Source organism: Crassostrea angulata, chromosome 5 (genome assembly GCF_025612915.1).
Source record: "Crassostrea angulata isolate pt1a10 chromosome 5, ASM2561291v2, whole genome shotgun sequence".
In the NCBI taxonomy this organism is placed as follows: Eukaryota; Metazoa; Mollusca; class Bivalvia; order Ostreida; family Ostreidae; genus Magallana; species Magallana angulata.
Window position 1 is genome coordinate 7421276 of NC_069115.1, and position 6000 is coordinate 7427275.

The window sequence follows — 6000 nt, forward strand, 5'->3', positions numbered from 1 at the left end:
AAATCAGCCAATATATATACTAGATTCAACAGAATCTATCATGAAAAATGACGATAAAAAACTGTTACTCATCTTAAAAACCCATAAAGCAAACTACTAAATAAACGCAGGGCAACACCGGCCTCTTAAACGATAGAGGTGGGATCAGGTGCCTAGGAGGAGTAAAAATTCCCTGCCGACCGGTCGAACCCGCCGTGTGCTCTTTGTAAAGATCATGAAAAACGGAAGATATCGTAGTCAGTCCGGTGTATAAATAATGGTCTAAAAAGTATGGAAAACGCCAGTCAGCATGTGTCCTAATGAAACTTTCTGGGTCCTATTTAACAAGGATGCCAGATATATGACTACAATTCAGAGAAAAAAACCAGGTAAAATGTGAATGCCATTGATTGAAAAACAAAATCACAAAACAAATTTTAAAATCGATAAAGTAGCATGCATGTAACAATGTAAGATGTCCAAGCACTCCTGACTTTAAAATAATTAAGCATCTAATGGCACTGATTTAAAACTGAAAAAAAAACTTTATTTACTTTTATGAATTATCAAATTAGAAAAATTATGTTTAATTAATATTGTGTACAATACTTTGGTATTCATATAGAGTCAAAGTTTGGTCAGCATATTTAGCGTATCGGGAAGACTATTTGAAGTATTTCTTATGTTTTTCAAGTTAAAAGTTCTTCAACATACAACGCACATAAGAAAACTATGAAAAATAACGAAGCATTTTTCTTTTAAATTTATATGCCTTGATACTGTAGAACCATCAAATTTCGTGGGGGGTCGCTTAACATATACAGGTTGGTGAGAACGTAATTTCGTGTATTCTCTTATACCTAAAATATAAATAGACATTGTTATCCTAGTTTAATAGTTCGTGGAGGATGTTAATTCGTGGATGTGAGGAACCCACGAATTCCACGAATATTGAACCACCACGAAATCTAATGATTCCACAGTTATATATGTACTTAGGTATCATATATTAATCTAATACCTTGCCTTGTCTCTTTTCAACTTTCTTGATTATTATGTTTATCTTATAATTTTCATATAATGTAAATGGAAAGAATAAAAGGTCAATTTTGGTTTTGTTTTTTGGGGTTTTTCTGTTAATTTTTTTTTATTTACTTGAAAAAAAATAGATTGTTGAATATTGCAGCATAGCGACAAACATGTCAAAGTAGCATACCAAAATGCTTTTCATAAACTTAGTGATAAAAATCAATCCTTTTGTGAAAGAAAAACTACGCATGCAAATAAACGTGCTTGATAGAAATTGAAAAGTTTTGACTGATATAAATATTACATCTACACTTAAAGGGTACCTTAATATTTTAAGTGTTAATTCGCAGGGTGTGAGTTCTCAAATTCGGATTGTTAGTCAGTTCAATATTATCAGCAAAATGTGTTCGAAACACAAATAATATTAATGAAATTAATAATTATTGCCATAACATTCTGTATTTTTACTATATTATGGAATTATGATCAAACTAAAACAGACTTACATCCAAACAGAAAATACCGACTATTTTTGCAGATCTTGTTTTCTGCTATAACATTTTTGGCAGTTTTATGATATTATACCTTGAGCTTTTATATTTTAGTTTTTACAAATTTGTATCTCTTTTGCTGGTTTTTACATCACTAAATTAATAAAATAATTGTGTGGCACAAATTGCAAAAATATTGAAAAATGCTTAAAAACGATTAAGGACACTATGTCTCAAAATTTTGTTCAATGACCTTATATAGATTGCCATCATAATAATGTCAATTAGTTTAATACTATTAATGTTATTGCATTATCATCATTCAATGTTTTGTAAAATTGGTTCAGAAATGGGTAGGGATTTGAAAACTAATAGAGGAAATTTGGACTGAAATATGTTAAAAATTGTTGCTGAAATCTTAATGCTTTGTACCTATCTAGGGCCACTAACATTTCTAAACTGTAATTCATTTTTTAAAGGTTTTGATAATTTGTGATATTTTCACGATTAAGAAAATCTTAATCATAGTGTAAAATGTTATGGGATTTTTCTTGATTTTTAAAAAAAAAATATGCAATAGCCGTTAACTCAAAAAGTGGGTCATTGACCTATTTATTTATTTTTTTGAAAGTGAAAAACAACACTACAATCAAAGGTCTATAACACAAAATAGATGGTTTTTCATTATCATCATTGATTTTTTTTCACTCTGAGTAAACGTCATCCTTAAGTGACAAAAATCAAGTCAGGCAATTGATGTTTATTGTAAGGTATTAGCATTTATAGTATACCCATGGCAAACCTCGCCCCCTATACGACCTTGAATGTTGTGTTTATGGCTGATCAAATTACATTTTACGGATTATATATTAACTGTCTGGTAGGTCAAAATTTACTGTTCATAAACTGTTCATAAACTTTGATAGCTACTTAATCACTTATGTTTATTATTCAAACGTATGCAAGCGCTTTATGCATCTGAACTATTAAATACTTTTGATAGTTCAAGAAAATTTAGATGTTTTTTTTTTACAAGATCAAATGTTCGGCAAATGGCGGCAGTGACCTATTTTTTTTCTTTTTTTAAGGTAGACACATTGGTTTGAAAAGGATTCTCTTAAATTCATATTCATTTTTAAATACTTGACATTGTTATGTGGTTGTGATCTATTATTTTTTTACACCTGTTTTTCCTGATACATTGCTATGCTAAAGTAAAGGAAAAAAAAGGTGGCCGTTCTAAAAATAGGTCATTTTTTAGAATTATGAACTTTCGTTTTATAAGGTAAGCAGTCATCTTTAAACATGCAAAATGATACTATTTGGAAATGCTACGTAAATTTATGCGTACTTTTCGTCTATTCATTCACGAAGCTACACAGTGAATATTTTAGTTATGAAGAGACTACCTTAAATCAATTATACTAGTGTTATCTGATATCGTATTTCTAAAAATACAACAAATACAATACTCAAGATAAAACACTGATGCAAGCATGTGCCTTCTGTAATTAGAATTTAACCCTGCAAGCATAAGAAAGAGGCGTTTAATGCTAAATGTACCAACGATTTGTTGCAATGTTTCTAATTTTTAATCAAATTCAGAAGTCTATCTGGTTATATTGCACGTTTGGTGGAATCATCAAGAATCGCAGTGGCTTATTTTTTGTGGTATTCCTGGATAGCCTCCACCCATCGATGATCAATTTTTGGCTATTTTCGCGATCTCTTTTAAATCGCAAATAATTAAAAACGCATTAATTATACCATGTATCATTTTATATAAAACACTCCTTTATTCGCAAAAAAATAACTGACGCAAATAAAAAATGTATAAGATTTTTCCCATCTTCGCAAATGTTGTGACACGCAAAAAAAAATTGATATACGGTATTTTGTATACAAAACAAAACCACTGTACCTTTGCATGTTTGTAACCCTGTAGTATTATTTTTTAATTATGTATCAAACCACCACAGTTTTATAATTTAGCTAATGTTATGACAATTACAATAACATAAGTTTCTCTGTCCGGATGCACTTACAGCATTACGTGAATCAAAGTCCTTCTATGATATTACATTATCAATGAGTCAATATGTTGCGAAACAATGGAAACCAAATGAAATGATAAGTTTTTTCATTAATTTGCCCAATATTAACTTGGTTTGGCAATTCGTGAACTGTTTCAAAACCCATTCACAATTACTGTACCATTTATGAAAATAGTTGCATCTGTCCATATCTATATCACCACGATATTTGTTGAAAAAGAAGTGTCGTGAAATTAGCTTCTTGCTTTTGTTCTCACCTTGTCGTTAAAAACAGTTGTATGTCTGTTAGTTTTGTACTAGTATTTACAAGAAAATGCAACATGCCCTTATGTATCTTCAGAAATCATCTTAACCATTATGGTTGTTACTTGGTTTAAGAGTTAAACTTGAGTTGTTATTTATCTGATACATTGACCTGTCGAACTCTATTATTGTATTCTTCCGAGGGTTAAAAGATTGTATATGATTCAACATTTCTTTGCCTTTTGGACCAAGCTTGAAAACTTTCAAATAATTTGATTCCTGGTGCTATGTTTGTAAATTCAGATTTTGGAGATGGACAAGGAATTAAGTTACTTGAGATTATTTATTTATATATATATTCCTTTATATATTAATGGTGGTCTTATTTGCAATAATTTTATAACATGCATGAATTCCATCTAAAAAAAATAATTCTAATTTAATTTTGTTTTTAAAGTTCGAATGACAAATGAAATCATTATGAAGAAAAAATTATTTTTAAGGCTGTGAATCGGGTTACGTTTAAAACACCTGCAAAATTTATTCACACCAAGGCCCTAACACATGCTGGTTAAAATGCACTATCCCAAGAGATTAGATTTGATTTTTAACAAACTGTCAGTGTCTTATTTGAATTGCTTAGGTTTTAAAATGCAGATATGAGTGAAAAGTCTAAATGTCGGTTCGTTTTTAGCTGCATTGTTTTTTAATATAATGTTGGAAAAATCATTATTCGTGTTTTAAAGGAGAATTTGTTTTATCATCGTCAGTTTTTTGTTTAACATTTGCAGCTTTCCCAACACTGTCCTGAATATTATTGATTTCGCCATGGTTCCATAAACATGTATTAGAACTTAAATGGGAAAAAAATAACACGCCGTTTAGGTGGGCTCTAGTAAATGTTTTTTCCTCCATTGAAGACAAAAGATCTTGCTATTTGTTACTTTTTGTGACAGAAATCTGATTTAAGGGGTTTTGATATAATACCTTGTTATCTAAATGTTATGGAACACCTCCTTTTCTCGGCGATTGCGGTTTAACAAGTGTGAATAAAGGCGTCGTTAACCAATATGCCTGAAATGATTTCTAAAATGAAAAGGATTCTTCTTTCCATAGTAAACTGATCTAAAATAAACGCACTACAAAAATATTAGAGACGTGGTAATTATTTAATGCCGATGGCCATTTTTGCCTTCCATTGGACCACCGAGATTTTGCAAAGTCGTAATAGTTTTGCACAAATATTATGTTACTTCAGATTGTACGTGTCAGAGCTGCTGCATGCTTGTAAATTGTAAAATCGGAATGAGGGGAACCCGTTTGCATTTCATAATTACATAATGACTGGAAAATCCTAGTCATTAAAAGGTTCCTTTAACTTGGAAAATGAAAAAAACAACTTACTTTGGTTATTACAATACAAGGTGTGTCAATGATCCGAATTGAGAGCGTATTATATTTGCTGTTTCCACCAGTCTACAATCACTTTGAAAAGAGAATTTTGCACATTGTCATCCGAATAATCAACTAGCCTTATGATGTTTTCTTCTTTGTGCACCGTGTGCAAATATAAGAACGCCAGCAATGTCGATCAATATAACCTTGTATCTGATTGGCTAAATGATACAATTTCATTGAACAATATGCTCATTGAGAAGCAAATAAGTCCCGCCCCCAACATTCCATTCACGTGTATGTTGTAGTTGGTAAATAATAAAAAAATTTATTGTTACGAGCATCGGGTGGTAAAACAAAGCCGTACATCACTTCAACAGAGGTGTTTTAGCTTTGTTTTAATAACCTAAGTACGTTATTTGAATCCAAATATTTATACTCTCTACCATACTTCAATGTTATTTAAACACCGACTCAGGTGTCAGATTATCACCCGCCGGCACATATGTAATACCGGGTGGCATCTATGCTTACACCATTTAAAGTCATGAAAGATAACACTATTAAACATTACCTGTGAAGCTCATTTTTTACCAAGTCGCTAATCAATGTCTCTCAATAACAGACACTTCAGATTTTGGTGGGTTTTTTATAAACCACGAACAATACATTTTATTGCTTACCTGTATAAAGCGGCCAAATAACCATTTGTGCTCGATCATAATCTTTATTTTTTAGCAACTCTGGGAGGAATATAATAATGTACTACAACAAATTTGATAAACATAGGATTTCATGGGAAAATCCTA

The 6000-nt window shown here is 30.9% G+C and overlaps 1 long non-coding RNA gene across 1 annotated transcript in view; it reads right to left on the reverse strand.

The window, feature by feature from the left end:
- The window catches only part of LOC128183366 (uncharacterized), an 83301-nt gene extending 77757 nt beyond the window's left edge, over positions 1-5544 (reverse strand). The window contains exon 1 of the long non-coding RNA XR_008243583.1: positions 5201-5544. This is a non-coding gene — a long non-coding RNA (uncharacterized LOC128183366). The remainder of the gene's footprint in view (positions 1-5200) is intronic.
- Positions 5545-6000: the final 456 nt, after the last annotated feature.